At 46.7% G+C, this 15,418-nt stretch overlaps 1 pseudogene; it reads right to left on the reverse strand.

The window, feature by feature from the left end:
- Nucleotides 1-331: 331 nt before the first annotated feature.
- Nucleotides 332-15,189, reverse strand: LOC121032384 (carboxy-terminal domain RNA polymerase II polypeptide A small phosphatase 1-like; annotated as a pseudogene).
- Between the last annotated feature and the right edge of the window lie 229 nt (nucleotides 15,190-15,418).

Consider the following 15,418-nt stretch of genomic DNA (forward strand, 5'->3'; position numbering starts at 1 on the left):
TAAAGCAGGACCATGCAGATGAGAAAAAGGATGGATTCAGGGGTTATTTAGGAAGCACAAGGGACAGGACCTGGTAAGGGCTTGCGGAAGCGAGGGGGGAAGAGGAAGAGCTCTAAGATGGCCGAGAGCCCTTTAATGCATGGCGGGTTTGGGTGTCCTCCCAGTTCTGTGGTCTTGGGTTGCTCAGACATATAGGTACCTTAGTCACCTCCTCTGAAAACTAGGGATAACAGTAACGCACACTTAAGTTTGTTGGAGGAGGCAAATGACTTACTTAGCACCTGTAAACTGCTTATAATAGTGCCTGACACATTGTGTTTGATGCATGTTATCAGTTGTCACCACCATCATCATCGATATTGGGGTAGGAGAGCGGGAAACCAGGCAGGTTGTTGAAAGAGAGGAGGGTGAAGGGGAGTTCAGGAGGGATGGGAAGGAGGACCCAAGCAGCTAGCAGAGTGACTTTAGAAGGCTCAACAGCTTCTCGGGTCTCGTCCCCTGGAAAGAAAGACTTTATTTAAAGTGGGACTGAAAGTCATTTAATGAGCTCAAGAGAAATGGGATTAGGTGCAGCCTGCTTTTATTCAAGACTTGTGTCAACTGGTTATGCTGCTTTGATTATTGTTTTAAACATGTCCCAGGAGGGGGGTTGGGGTAAGAAACGAAGAGTTGAGGATGCTCACTTTTAATGGTGAAGCATTGTAAGCTATTCTTGGCCATAGTAGGAATCTCAGGAGGGTTGTGCCTAACAGATTTCTGAAACGATTAATGAAACCTAAGAGCAAGAATAACCTAAGAGGCACTATGTGAGGGCCATTAGCCTCGAGGCAGTGGAGGACCCTGCACGATCAGGCAGGGTGAAATGGCAGGGCAAAAACCACGCTCTCTCATTCCTGCAACCAGAGGCCTTTGACTAGGTTACATGGGAACAATGACAAATTTCCACTTACTGAATGCCTAAGAGGGTCCGGTATTTTACACATAACTTTAATCTTCTTGACTTCTCTGTGAGAGTTGTTATTACGATGCCCATTTTAAGAATGAGAAAACTGAGGACTGAAGAGGTTAAATACCATTTCCAAAATCCACCAACCAGGAAGAGGTAGAACCAGGATTCAAAACAGGTCTGGCCAAGATTTGGCTATTTCCTTTTCACTGTGTTGTAGCTCATGACACCGCTGCTCGGGAATTTTATAGGCAGAGTTCTTGCCAGGGGGTGCTTTTCAGCTCATACTCTATCTGGAAGTTTACTTCCAGGAAGAACACAGTATAAATGCTCTATCATGTCTGAATCATGGGCAACACATGTGAATAGAATACTTCAACCTAACAGACATCTGTTGTGTGCGAATAGATGGTTTCTGATTCCCAAGTGGCCCTGGCCTCTGGGGAGTGGGTCTGCAGAGTGGGTGTTCAGCTTATTAAAGTTCCATTGGCCCTTGGTGTGGGTTTGCAGGGCCAACCTGAAGCTCTGAAGGAGTTGAGACCATGATGGAATTTCCTGCTTTGCCCCTTTAGGGACTGGAGTATGAGATCGCTAGCCTCGCTGCAGAGATGCATGTATGGGCTTGATTGTGTGTGGCTGATGTCTTGCATCCCAGCGTGTGAGTTTCGTAGGGTATCTTCCTACTGTGCTATAAAAGAATTCTGGTCCTCCACACCATGGAGGTGGCAAGGGTGGTGTTTTCTTTAGAAGGAGGTATCAGGATAAAAACATTTCTGTAGTCCCTGATTTCGCTTTTTTCTTTCTCCCCAGCTTGTTATCTCATAAGACCTCAAAGGGACCTGGTGGAGTCTTGACCCCACCACGGAGCAGAGACAGAGGGTAATGCTCATTAGGAGGGCTGCCTGGGTGACATCTGTGGTGTCAAAGGTGTTTGCTCAGGAACAAAGTGCTCTTCATCCTGAACATCTGCTCAGTCTAGATGCTGGACCTATTTTTGGTAGCCAAGTACAGGAATTACTTTGCACCATCCCCAATAGATCTCATGAGCCTGTAATTGCTCTAAACCTTTATGGACTTGTGTGTGTGTGTGTGTGTGTGTGTGTGTGTGTGTGTGTGTGTGTGAGCACGCACGCACTTTATAAGCTTGCTTAGATAATAAGTCTGATTTAGAGTCTTAAAGAGCTCCCTACAGATTTTTCTTCCCCTCCTCATGACTACTTGTTCCTCTTTTTCCACCAGGGTATAAAGTCTTTGAGGAAGAGAATCCATTCTGAACAAAGCTTGGTCTGAACATGGTTGTGCTCAGAAACTTGGGTGCCTGGGGGGTGGACAGAGAAACTCTCATAGGAACGGAAGGAATAGCAAGAAAGGGTGTCCTGTGGGTTTGCATGTGGCTCTAGGCTTGAGACCAAAGGTGAAGGAGGGCAGAAGAGGACTCTTGTAATACCAAGGTTCTTTAGAAGTGAAGTGTATGACAGATCATAAGCCAGGCCAAAATAGAAGACATAGCTGGAAGATAAGGATAATTGAACAAAGGAAAAGTATATTTAAATACTTACTAGCAACATGTTTTTCAGTTTCAGGGAAGAAATGCCTCTGAGCAGGTCCAGAAACCATAAATGGATATCTAAGCAAGTGGAAACCCCTCCTCAAAGGTGCCCTTAACAACAGCAGCAGCAACAGAGTCATGAAATTTTTACAGGCCTTAGCTCACACCAGGCACAATGCGCAACTAGTATAAAAATATGACTCATTGAGTCCTTATTGCATCTCTGTGATACATGCGGTCTCAATCCCATTTCACACACAGAAATGGAGGCACAGGGTATAAGCCACCGGCTGGAAACTGCAAAGGGATGCACGGTGGCACCAGGCTTCAAATGCAGGTTCGACTCTAAACTCCTAGCTTGTTCTCTTTTCCCTGTTTTGATGAATAGGCTCCAAAGCAATGTCAATGTGAAGCAATTGGTGGTAGAATACACCCCGCCCATTTCACAGGGCTGTCATCAGGATACAGAGATTTTGTGTGTGAAAGCAATTTGGGGAACGTGCACTTCTATACAAGTTAAAAAAAAAAAAGCATTAATATTGTCATTGGGTCATGTAATTTTCCGATTCTGTTGATGGATTCTTAGTGTACATCCCATTTGCAATCACTAGGGGGAGGCAACAGACAATGCATATAAGCAAACTTTGTCTTGGAAGGGAAGTGTATTTTTCTTGTAAATGATGCTCATGGATTTAAAATAGAAAAGCAAAGGTTTGTATTAGGGACTGGTAGCCATTCTCATCAAAGTTTGATCTTGTGCTTTTATTGAAGTGTTTTCACAAAGGCATCTTAGACTCTCACGAATCCTTTTGAGTAGTGGGTGTTGCCCAAAAAATGAATGGATGATATTAAAGGCTAAGCATTGACTCTCCTTGTTCTCTGGCTTGTTTTCTTGCCTTTTGTCTCCTTTGTGATCATTTCTGTTTTTTGTTTTTGTTTTTAGGTTCAGTTTTCTCCTTCTTTCTCTCCACTTCATTTCACTGCAGTAAGGTACATTCTTGACCCCTCTCATCCTTTTAATGGTGCTCTCCTGAGCTGGCCTTTTTGACTGTTGTATATAGACCATTTGATGGCTATTTCTAGGTCGTTGTCATCTGCATTTTTCTCTGATTTGTTCTTTTCTCCTTATGTTCTTCTAGAATTCTTCAGCTCCCTTCTACTAGGTGGAAGGCATATTGGATTAGGAATTCAAGCCCTGTTAGGAATTCAAGTCCTGTTGCATACCCCTTCCTTACTAGTTAGTTGACCTTAGGCCATAGTAGAATCCCACTGAGCCTTTGTTTCAGGGGTAATTATAATTTCCATATTTACCATCAGGCAAAACACTATTTTTTAACCTAGATTAATCAGGCTCTTGTCTCTACTGTTTAAGCAGAATTATCTAAATAGTCCATGTACGTTTCTACTTTGAAGTATTTCTGGGAGTCAGTCTCCAGGTACTCACAAAGAAGTCTCTACCTGTAGTGTCTGTTCTGTTTTGCCAGGTACAGATAATCCCCCAGCCATAGTAGATTCTTCTGTGGCTTCTCTGGAACCAAAGCTATATGGGGCTCTGTTGCTAAAGGAAAGAGTGGCTCTCTTACTTTTGTGTTACCACCTGTTAGAAGGGTCCCAAAGCAGCATTGTTAGAACTTCCATGTAGAGTTGCCTCTCTCACATCGAGGACTGGCTGGAGGTGGATTCACATAATAGCCCAGCACTCTTATCTTGAGAACCTCTATCTCCTTTAACAACCAAGGCCCAATCAGTTGTGTTGAATACCCCTACCCTTTAGGACGATTCCTACCTTGCTATATCCCTCTGAAAACAGGTTGTTTGTGAGGCAAAACAAAATTTCTGAATCCATCAGAGGACAAATCTTGAGTTCTTCCTATGAGACTTCCCATGCACATAGACTGTTGTTAGGCCTGTTCCTATGGCTCCTGAACATGTCTGAACTCCAGTGGTGGACAATGGGAAGTTCTGGCTGAATATGGGATCTCTGTTTTAGTTGAAACCATAACTATCCTCTTGTCCAGTCCTTCATGGTTCCTCTTCCTTCTTCCGCATTTCCCTCAATCTGTTTCTTTCATTTTATTTATTTATTTATTTATTTTTAATTTTTTTAACGTTTATTTATTTTTGAGACAGAGAGAGACAGAGCATGAACGGGGGAGGGTCAGAGAGAGGGAGACACAGAATCTGAAACAGGCTCCAGTCTCTGAGCTGTCAGCACAGAGCCCGACGCGGGGCTCGAACTCACGGACTGCGAGATCATGACCTGAGCCGAAGTCGGCCGCTCAACCGACTGAGCCACCCAGGCGCCCCTGTTTCTTTCATTTTAAATATCACTCTATGTGTTTAAAGAACAGCTGAAGGGGACATGTCAAAAGGACACATGATTTGTTTAAAGGGGTTCCCCTAACCAAATTTGGGACAATTGGAATATCAAAATGAATAATGACAGTAATGGATAGTAACACATTGCATTAAAAAAAGAATCTCCAGTCTACATTTATACTGAATAAAAGAGGAAGGGGTGAAGGCAAAGCCTTTCTTTGCAGGAGAGTGCCAATTAATAACTCTAGAGAAATGACCGAATTACAAAACCACCATTTTCCAACCACCATCATAATAATTAACTCGTGCAGGAATTACTAATGGATGCTAGAACCATTGGGTGAAGGGTAGCCACGTGGTTTCAAAGCATCATCTCCCAGATCACTTACTAATTACAAAGGGAAAAAAGCCCTATTATGATGAAGAAATCTGGCAGACACCAGCTTAACTAAGTGATCAAACAATATCACCAAGAAAGGACAAATCGACCTCATGGCTTCTGGTATGACACATGAGGACACAATGCCACCCCCATAGGATTCTTGCCAAAAATGTTGAGCCTGAATCTAATCAAGAAGAAACAATGAAACATCCAAATCTGGGGACATTCTGCAAAACAACTGGCCTAGATTCTTCAAAAATACAATGTCATAAAAGACAAAATGTCAAGGAACTATTCCAGAGCAAAGAGATTATCAAGACATTTCAAATAAGTGCAATGTGTGATCCTTGATTGGATCCTGGATACTGAAGAAAAAGACTGTAAAGGACAGCATTAGGACACCTGAGGAAATCTGAATATGGCCAGTAATAGTATTATATCAATGTTAGAAATTATAATTTATATAATAAAGGGAAAATTAAAATTAAGTTAGAAATAAAGTGAAATAAAGTATCATGCATTATTTATGCATTTGTGTCTCAGAAAACTAATCTCAATGTTTTTCTAAAAGTCTCCAAATTTTATAGGCTGGTAAATATTCCTGTGATCCTAACTTGCTCCTTTTCTAATCTCTCAATTTTCTTTCCTTTATTTTTCAGTGACAGAGATCTCGCAAAGAAGAGGGAAAATAATCAAGAAATGGCAATTTTAAGGGTAACTGGTATTATTAGCTGGTGTTTCCCTTTGAGACAATTGTGGGAGAGTCATAGCCTTTAATGGCAGAGGCCATTTCTGTTTTTGCTGGACAAGTGCTTGTATAGCACTGGATTTGTGTAAGACATTTTTACTTCCTTTGGGGCTTAAAAGGCTGCTTATTTGAAAAAACAGCATTTCCTTTCTTTGCTCTTTCAGGCTGAATACCCAGGGCAGATGCTAGAACAAGGGAGGCTCTATAAATGGTTCCTATGGATCGCATAGTTCCTTGGGCTACATACCAGGCTGTGAAACCTGCAGTTCCTTGCCAAGAGGAGAAACGTTGCTATTTAAAAATCATCATCATTATTGCTATTGTTGTTTGAGTTCCAGAATCAAAAAAACCTGAAGGAGCATAAGCCTGACTTCAATAACAATAGGATTGGAAAGACTGAATAACTGAGTAAGGACAGCCTTTCTTGCCAAGTGCAAAATTTATTGGCTTTGGAGAAGCTTCTTTGGTTTTGTTTTTTGAGGTAGTAATAAATTGAATTTGATGTTAGGAGTATTTCAGAGAAAGGTACACGCCATTAGAGCCCAGCACCAGAGGAGAGATGTCGATAGAAACTCCAGATAAGTCCAGGTGAGCCCAGAGCATGGGTGACCTGTGTTCCCTGATCTTGAAGACCTCAGAGGTGGAGAAGACACAGGTGATAGGGGGACAGCCAGGAGACCCCAAGGAAGCCTGGTGGAGTCCTGGCATCCCATCTTAGTGCAATGAGAATACCTAAAGGTCCCATGCCCCCTCGAAAGGGCAAGGAAGGGCTGAGAGAGGCCCAGACTGATGAAGACACAGTATGCATTGACAATGATTTAAATTTGACAAGATTAAGTTCACTGCCTTCAGCAAAATGGGGGCTCAGATACAGAAATTGATTTATATAAAATTAATGTTATACCTTGACAGTCTGAGTCAAAGGCTGTGAAATTTGGATGGCTATATCTATTTTGTTGGGCTTCGCTGGGGCCTGAACAAATGAGCAGGCATTGTTCTGGTGTTACCAAGAGTGGACTGCATCTGACTTTTCCTTGCCTGTGTTGCTCTGGATTAAAAGGCCTCCCAGGGCCGTGAGGCCAGATCCTCTATTTTAGCCCAGTTCTCCTGGCCCATGTGGAGATCCTGACCCAGAAAAGCTCTGAGTGGTTTGCAGTGGATCTTCCTCCACGTTTCCAGGGCTCACTCCCTATTCTCAGTCTGCATCCTGTGACCCAAGATAATGGATATGACTGTAAAGGTCCTGGGGACACAGGGACCCAAGGGTGCCCACGGTAGAAGACCATCCACAGTCCCTATGAAGCAGGAGGTTCTCTTCCATCCTGGGCAGCAGGAGCAGTTGCTACAATTTCTTTCAGCCATGCACATAACTTTCCTGGCTGGTAGGGGTGGTCAGATGTGAGCATTAGGCAGAGGAGTTGCTGTGAGCACAAGCACAGTGCATCCTAGGGTAAGGGGAAGCAGGCAGGGGCCTGGGGGGCTGGGGGGAGAGGGGCAGCATAGAGTGGGGGGACATGGGGAGGGAGTGAGGTGGGGGTGGAGGGTGGGCATAGGCTTCAGCTGCCAGCTCCCATCCTCCTCGCTCCTGCATCTTGTATAATCTCTCTACAGTATAAAAATCTGTGAGGGGAGGCTGCAGCTCGGAAAAACCAGTAGCTCGGAGCTGTGGGGGCCTTTTGGTAATTGTGAAGGAATCACGCATGTGAGTGTGACTTTTGCGGACCCAAGAAAATTACGTGGAAGTCAGCAGCTTAAGTTGCCTTGTGAAAACTGCAATTCTGTTTGTATTCTGAGGCTTGGGGATTTTACATCTGGAATTACGAACTAGCCATTACCCAAGAGACTCACTGTTGTAGGAAACAGAATGCATCATTTGGGGAGGAGAAAATGGGATACCTCCTACATCCTCAGAAGAGTGTTGGCCAGTACCAAATGGCTCAAGGATGGTCATGGAGCCGGGGGCTGGCCTTTGGGGGTTGCAGCTATCTAAGGAGGTATTTGTCTATTTAAAAAAAAATTAATGTTTATTCATTTTTGAGAGAGAGAGAGAGAGAGGGCAAGGGCAGAGAGGGAGAGAGAGGGAGACACAGAATCTGAATCAGGCTCCAGGCTCTAAGCTGTCAGCACAGAGCCTGATGCAGGGCTCAAACTCATGAACCATGAGATCATGACCTGAGCCAAAGTTGGACGCTTAACCAACTGAGCCACCCTGGGATTTGTCTACCTTTAAGGACTTACTCCAGCTCCTCTTCCTCAGCACTCTGCTGCCCTCAGCACTCCAGATGGTGACAGCTGGATCATGCCTCCCTGCACTCACCTTTTAATGGAGGGAGCAGCCATTTCCAGACGTGAAACATTGAAGGGTCAGCGCTCAGCCAGCCACCTATCCTAGAAAGGGTGCTAGGTGCAGGACACAAGCCAGCTGCCAGTTTCTTTACCTGGAAAAATGGGAGTGGGATGAAGGTGGATAAAGGAGGATGGCACATGGGAAAGGAGGTAAAAGATGCAGCTTATCATAAAGTACATTGACATGACAGCACAATGACAGTAAAGCAGGAGGAATAAATAAATTTGTAAACAATAAGGTCAAATGCAGTCACAATTTACCTCCCAACTTTTGGGCAGCAAGGACAAAAAAATGAAGGATAATGATGGGCAAGAGAATTTCTATTTATTAATAACAATAGCTGGTATTTCTTGACTTCTAGGTGCTACTAAGGCACTTGCCAGAGAGAGAATGTCTCATTTCATCCTCACCACACCTCTATGAAGAGGTTCTGATTTTATGCCCATTTTTATACAAGAGAGCGCAGAGAGAGAAAGACATTACATAAGTGAGAAGTGGTGGCCTCAGTTACATTAGGCTGTCAGACTCCGGGGTCCAACCTAAAACCCTTGGCCTAATGCTGTGCTGCCTGCCTCAATATGTGGAAAAGGGCATGCATACTTCTTTTTGGCTTCTTGATATGCATCATCAAACCAAGAACTAGAGAGGAGTCCCACAATTGCCCACTGGGCCCAAACTGATTTCATTTGGTCAATATTATGTTTGTGGATGGAAAGTGGAAAGCCTGTCTCAGAGAGCAGGTGCAACAAGGCACTAGGCATCTTCCATTGCTGAAGGTCACTTAGAGAGGCAGAGGGGCAGGGAGCTCTTTGCTTCACGTTAGGCTGTAGAGAAGTCTCACTGTGAGAAACCTTGTGGTCACTGGAGGCACATATTTCAGATCTCTATCACACAACCTCCAGATTTTGCCAATTCCAGTGATGGGTTCAGAGTCCATGACAAGCTATGTTGAAAATCAGGAGCAAGGAATAATGATTTACTTTAACTAAATGTCATGTAGTTTTATCTGACACCTCTCAGGTGACCTCTTCTTCTCTTGGCCTTGCCTGCTAGACGCAGCTGCTTACTCCATCTCAGCTGTTGCGGTGGGGATCGACTCTGGCAAGGCTCTAGTGGGGTTCTCATACCCAGAGTCTCTGTCTCCTCCCAGCACTTCTGGGCATGAATGAGCATCATGCCACAGGTGTGTGTGGTGGGTGTCCTAGCTTTCTCAGGGCAGGGGCCATTCATTGCAACTCAGAAATTCAGGGAAGTTCAATGGGCCACATTTTGGCCAGTAAGACTAGAGATGAGTAAATTCTCTCTCCATTCTTCTCTTCGATGGACAGCCCTGTGGTACATTGTTTTCCTCCTTGTAGCCTGACTGGAGATGTCATATGTGGCCAAGCAGGTACACCCATAAGACAATGGCTGTCTCTCTTTGAGACTTGTTGGGAAGCACTGGACAGCATAGTAAGACATGAGCTTGCATTTACTTCCCACCCTTCCCTGACTCACCCTCCTTTCCTTCCACTTTATTGCCCTGGCATTGAACTTCTCAGCTAAAGCATTAGCCTTTAATCCTTGCCTAAGGAATCCAGGCTAAGAGTAATCTAACATGGGCTTTAGAGTTCAAAGGGAAGTTCCTTCTGAATTTTTCATCTAGGCCACTGTCCTATGCCATTCAGTTTTCAGGGAAGGGACTGTGTCCATGGTCCAGAAAGTCCAGGAAGCAGAACCCAACGGCTATGTGGAGATGCGGGCTTTGATCAGGCAGATTCATCTCCACTGACTGCCTGACAAGTTTGGGATGGGGAATTCAGAACCAGAGGACTATGACATTTCCCACTATCTTTCATTTCCTTGCTGTTTACCTGGACCTGCCTTGATGCCTGCATCTTCTCTCTTTTGTCTATGCACTGGCAGCTATGCTTTCTGCCTTTAAATCTGTTGTACTGAGATGATCCAAATTGCTGTGACTGAGCCTTACATCATTCCTTCCTAATAAACTAAATGATGGCTCAGCCCCCAAAGACTGCATATCTCTGTTGTGAATTAATGATAGTAGCAAGTTACCATTATAACTTTCCATTCGAATCACTCGGAATGAATTCCTGTGCTCTGATGTGACTGCCAAATTCTTGTGGGACTCTTTCACAGATGAATCCTAGACAACTGAGCATCTTGTTGGCAAACAGAGAAATAGGAACTGGAACTTTTTCCCCTATGGGGACTAGGAAAATGCTGACAGAAGTCCTGGTGTCCACTGATAATGCTACCTTTCTTTAATCACTTGGTCCTCTGTTGGCCCTTAGCTGTAGACAAGTCTCACTGTGAGAAACCATGTGGTCATTAGAGACACATATTTCAGATCTCTTTCTATTGGCTCTCACACAACAATGACATGACCTAAGATTTCATGAGCTAATGAATTTCTAAAAATCCAACTTAAGTCTTTAGGGTTTAGAAAATGTCCCCAAATTCTGTAGATATCATAATGAAAATACCAGAGCAAAGCCGCCCCATAGCAAAGTTGCTGAACCTCCATTCCAAGCTAATGATGAGGGGCTGTGTTGGTAATGTCAGTATGAAAGAAGCTGCCTTATTTGGGAAGAGAAGGGATTAGCTCATAACTTCAGAGTCCCTTAGGCTGGGTCAGATTGCAGATAAGATGGGGGAAGGTCTTTGAGGGTCAGGGAAAGGAACCCAACAGCGTATGATCCATGGTTTTGTCTTTTTCCACTTCAATCCTGAGGCAGAGAGGTACATTGTGAGGTCTATGCCCCTCAGACTGAGACGGGAGCTTCTCCTGGAGTCAGTGCTTGGAGGACAAGTCATTTAAAGTGATCCTCCCTGGGATTTTCAAAGAAGTTCCTTTTGGGCATATGGTGTCTGGGGGCTCTGGCCTCAGAAGCAGCATATGGTGTCACCTGGGCCTGCCCTGGAAGGAGCTCAACAGTGGAAAGAGTTAGGGATGATGAAAGGCAAGGAACTGTGGTAAAAGTAAGGCACAGAGATGTCCCATGATGTCCAAAGATGAAGCATCAGTTTCTACAGAGAAGAGCTGCCCTGGTCCAGGAGTCAGAAGCAAGCTGAGTTCTGAGACCCCATTGCCCAAACCTTGGGTCTCTTTTCTCCATCTGTCATCAGTGCTGTCTCCCATTCTCCTTCCTGGCCAGTGAAACTCCCTACCCTTGTCTAGTCCCTAGGAGACAGAATAGGTTAGGGGGCCTCACAGAAGGGTCCCCAGACAGGAGCTTCTAGGATCAACATGACCCCTTTAGATGCTGGAGTCTGGGTTCTTCTGGTGCCACTTATTGCTTAATGGATGAAATCAGAACAGCACAAGCCCGTTTCATTTCAGGCTGTGTATGTTGCAGGGACAACCAGGATGAAAACAGTTTGATGCATTTGGAGTCAAAGACTTTTTGCTATAGGATTCATTTGGGATCATAGACCTGTACACAGAGATCATTTCCCAGTGTTTTATTGGTCATATCTTTGGTGCCAGAGTGTCTGACTACTGTTTTGTCTGGAGATACATCCATAATTGACTACAGACAATTAAGCCTGGGGTCTAGTTTCCCTCTCTCTGTGGACTCAGCAGGACTGTCAGCTGATAGGCCATCACAAACCTGCACACAGATACAACCTCTACTCAAGCTTCTTTGATCTCTCAACTTCCTTCAGCCTGTGTGAATCTTTCAATAGCTGGGTTTAACCACTTCTTTAAAAAAAAAAATTTAATGTTTATTTTTGAGATAGAGAGAGAGAGAGAGAGAGAGAGAGAGAGAGAGAGAGCATGAGTAGGGGAGGGACACACAGAGAGAGAGAGACACAAAATTTGAAGCAGGCTCCAGGCTCCGAGCTGTCAGCACACAGCCCGACATGGGGCTTGAAGTCACAGACCAGAGATCGTGACCTGACCTGAAGTCAGATGCTCAACCAACTGAGCCACCCAGGCGCCCCTGGGTTGAACCATTTCTATAAAGACAGCTGGGTAAGTTCCTATGAAATAAGGTGACAAGATAGCATTTCCATGGTGGCATCATTCTGTTTTTCTACCTGTTTTGTTAATTTCTCTTCTCCTTCTTCCACATGGCTTTCTTTTTTTTAATGTTAATCAAGTAAGGGCCCCAGTAGGCTGTTGAGGCACTCAGGTTCACTGGTTCTTCCTGGAGTGATGAGGGGTAACTAATGTTCACTGTCAAGAAAGGAAAATACCTTCCTCTGGAAACCCAGAACACTGCTATACACATAGCTGCTTCTCTTTTGTGGGGGGCAGGGTTCTGGCATTCTCTTTAGTTCTCATCACACTGTGGGGCTTTCAGTGACAGAGAAGGCACTTAAATGGCAAGTCACCTGATTCAGGCCAAACGTGTCCTCCTTCCCACCCCCAGTTCTGGGGAAGAGGGGCAATGATGTCTCTACTTGACATCCTCCTTGGCACTGGTATGTGGGTCCCCTTAACCATTAGGCTCTGGGGAAACCCAAGGCCTTGACTTCCAGACTCAGCATAGTGGGGAGGGATTCCAGATAAAGAAGTCAGAGCTGTAAGGATGACCTGGCAGTTTCCCCCAAGCAGCAGGGGGCAAGGCAGGGGGCTACAGGGGGTGGGTTGGCATGGGGAAGGGAGACAGCTTAGTTAGGCTTCCTAGAGATCCTCAAACCTCAAGAAAAGGGTCCCACCTCCTACAGCTCCCCTAAGGGCAGTGGTTAAATAGGGGATGGGTGGGAGAGCCACCAAGTATGTGTAGAGACACCCCCTATCCCATGCAGCTGCTGGGCCTAGTACAGTGCTGGGCACAGAGACGATGCTCAATAAATGTGTTCTGAGTTAGTGAATAATCGTAACAAAGAGAGTGTGAGGGACAAAGGACATGACCTGGGGCACCTTGGCCTAGGCTGTTCATTCAGAAAATAGCAGTTTAAAAAATGTAAAAATCCTTTCCCTCCATCCCTCCAGTTTATGGGCCCAGGAAAGAGGTGAAAGAAGTGTGTCCCTCCCAACTCTTCCTTTTTCCCTTCCCCTAAAAATCTATGTATACATATACATATGTATATGGCACCACAAAGCGGTCCTCCCTATGCCCCTAGACCAGGAGCTGGGGGAGCCAAGGCCCAAGGCCTTGGGGGTAGTCAAGGTAAATGTGAGGGGTCAGGGCTTGAGTGATGTGGGGAGCAGCCTTAAGCTGCTAAGCCTAGAGAAGCTGGGCTCTTTGGTCCTGAAGGACAGACCCTTCTGCCTTCACAAGTGGTAACAGATCTTCTCCCCTCTCTATCCTCCTAGGCAGAGATTGGTGAGGCCTGTATCAGTTCCAAGGGAGGAGGTGGAGACTGGTTCCTCCCCTACCAGCCTAGACTGCAGCAACCTGGAAACTGTTCAAGGCAAGGGCTGAGGGTTCATGGGCCCTGGGAAAATCAGGTGGGGAAGAGAGCTCTATTATGCAAGACACCTGGTGTCAACTGTTCCAGGGCTGGGGGCCCAAGACATGGGGCAGTGGGTACCCTGCCCCCTCCCCCAAATAGAACCGGAAAGGGCCAACGTGCCCAATTTGGCAGCAGTAAAGATACAGAAAAGGGAGAGCAGCACCCAGGACCCCACTGGATCAAGAAGAAGTAAGTTCTAAGGCACTGACAAGAGGACCCAGGGGCCCAATGCCCTCCGTGCAACCTGCTGTCCCCTTCGCAGCCTGGCCAGGCTGGTGGAGAGAGCCCACTTCCCCAAGATGCTGAAGCAGCGGTGGCCACTGGGTTATCTTAAGGATGAGTCTGCATTTGGGGCGCCTGGGTGGCTCAGTCGTTGAGCGTGGGACTTCGGCTCAGGTCACGATCTCACAATTGGTGGGTTCCAGGCCCCCTCCTCCCTCTGTGCTGACAGCGTGGAGCCTGGAGGCTGCTTCAGATTCTGTGTCTCCCTCTCTGCTCCTCCCCCACTCACGCTCTCTTTCTCTCTCAAAAATAAAATACACATTAAAAAAAAAAAAAAAAAGGATGAGTTTGCGTTGTGAGGGGTGTGGGCCCTGGTCTGGGGCAGGTCTTGACTGCCCGGCCGGGGCTGCCCAAGCACTGAGTACGCGGCAACCTCGCGGCTGGGCTGCTCGGAGAGGGCAGGAGGTCGTGGAGCTCCGCGTCACTCCTGTTGCCAAACCAGTGGTCCGGTGCTGTCTGCACGGAAGACGTAGGGGGCGGGCGAGCTGTCCGGGATAAGCACGCGCCGCAGGTCTCGGGCCAGCCTGCTCCGGTCCTGGGGGCAGACACACCAACCGCGAAACAGCTGCGCCCGGAAGGCCGCATGCGCCTGCAGCAGGTCCGCTACGGAGTCTGCGCACTTGGCCAGGCTGGCAGTGAACAGCGTGCTCTCACAGACCTCGCGCATTGGCTGCAGGAACTCATGCGCTTGGGGCCACTTCAGCGAGTAGACCGGGTGCCAGCCCTGCAGTCGCCACAGGGATGCTGAAGTTGGCCTTGTTCACTGGCTTGAAGGGGCTGTGCGCCTGGGGCTCATCCAGGGCGACGACTTCGCAGATCTTCCGTGTCCTGGGCCTTGGCCTCAGGGAGCAGGTAGTAGACTGGGGTCTTGGGGACAGTGCCGTTTTCCTCCACCAGCAAGAGCCCTGCACCTGGCCAGAGGAGCAGAAAGCGAGGGGGAGGATGTCCTGGTTCCGGGGCTTCTGAGAAGCGGCTGACTTCCGGTCACTTTTGCCCTATAGCGGCCTGCACCTCTTCCTGCGATCTGAGTAATGGTGGCGGAGCTGTGTGCGAGGCCAGGGTCTGGCCCCGGCTCCTGGCCCCCTGTCACTCTGGGCTCCGGCCAGAATTGGGGCCCGGAGGAGACAGACGTTTTCTGATACTTATGGTGGCAGGGAAGCCGGGTTTTCAGGAGGAGGGGAGGGAGGGGGCGTGGAGGAAACACCATTACAACAGGGACTTGACTTCCTGTGAGGCAAATGCAAACATGGAACCTCTATAGCTGCCTCTTTGATGGGGCACACTAGATACTGACTTTTCTTATAATCTGGGCATTTCCTAGAACAGGGGCGCTTTTGAACCAACTGAGCCACCCAGGCACCTCTAGAGGGGCACTTTTTAAAGAATCAGACCCTTGCTGGGGCACCTGGGTGGCTCAGTCCCTTAAGCGTGGGGCT

This window comes from Herpailurus yagouaroundi, unplaced genomic scaffold (genome assembly GCF_014898765.1).
Source record: "Herpailurus yagouaroundi ecotype Mexico unplaced genomic scaffold, PumYag 141, whole genome shotgun sequence".
NCBI lineage: Eukaryota > Metazoa > Chordata > Mammalia > Carnivora > Felidae > Herpailurus > Herpailurus yagouaroundi.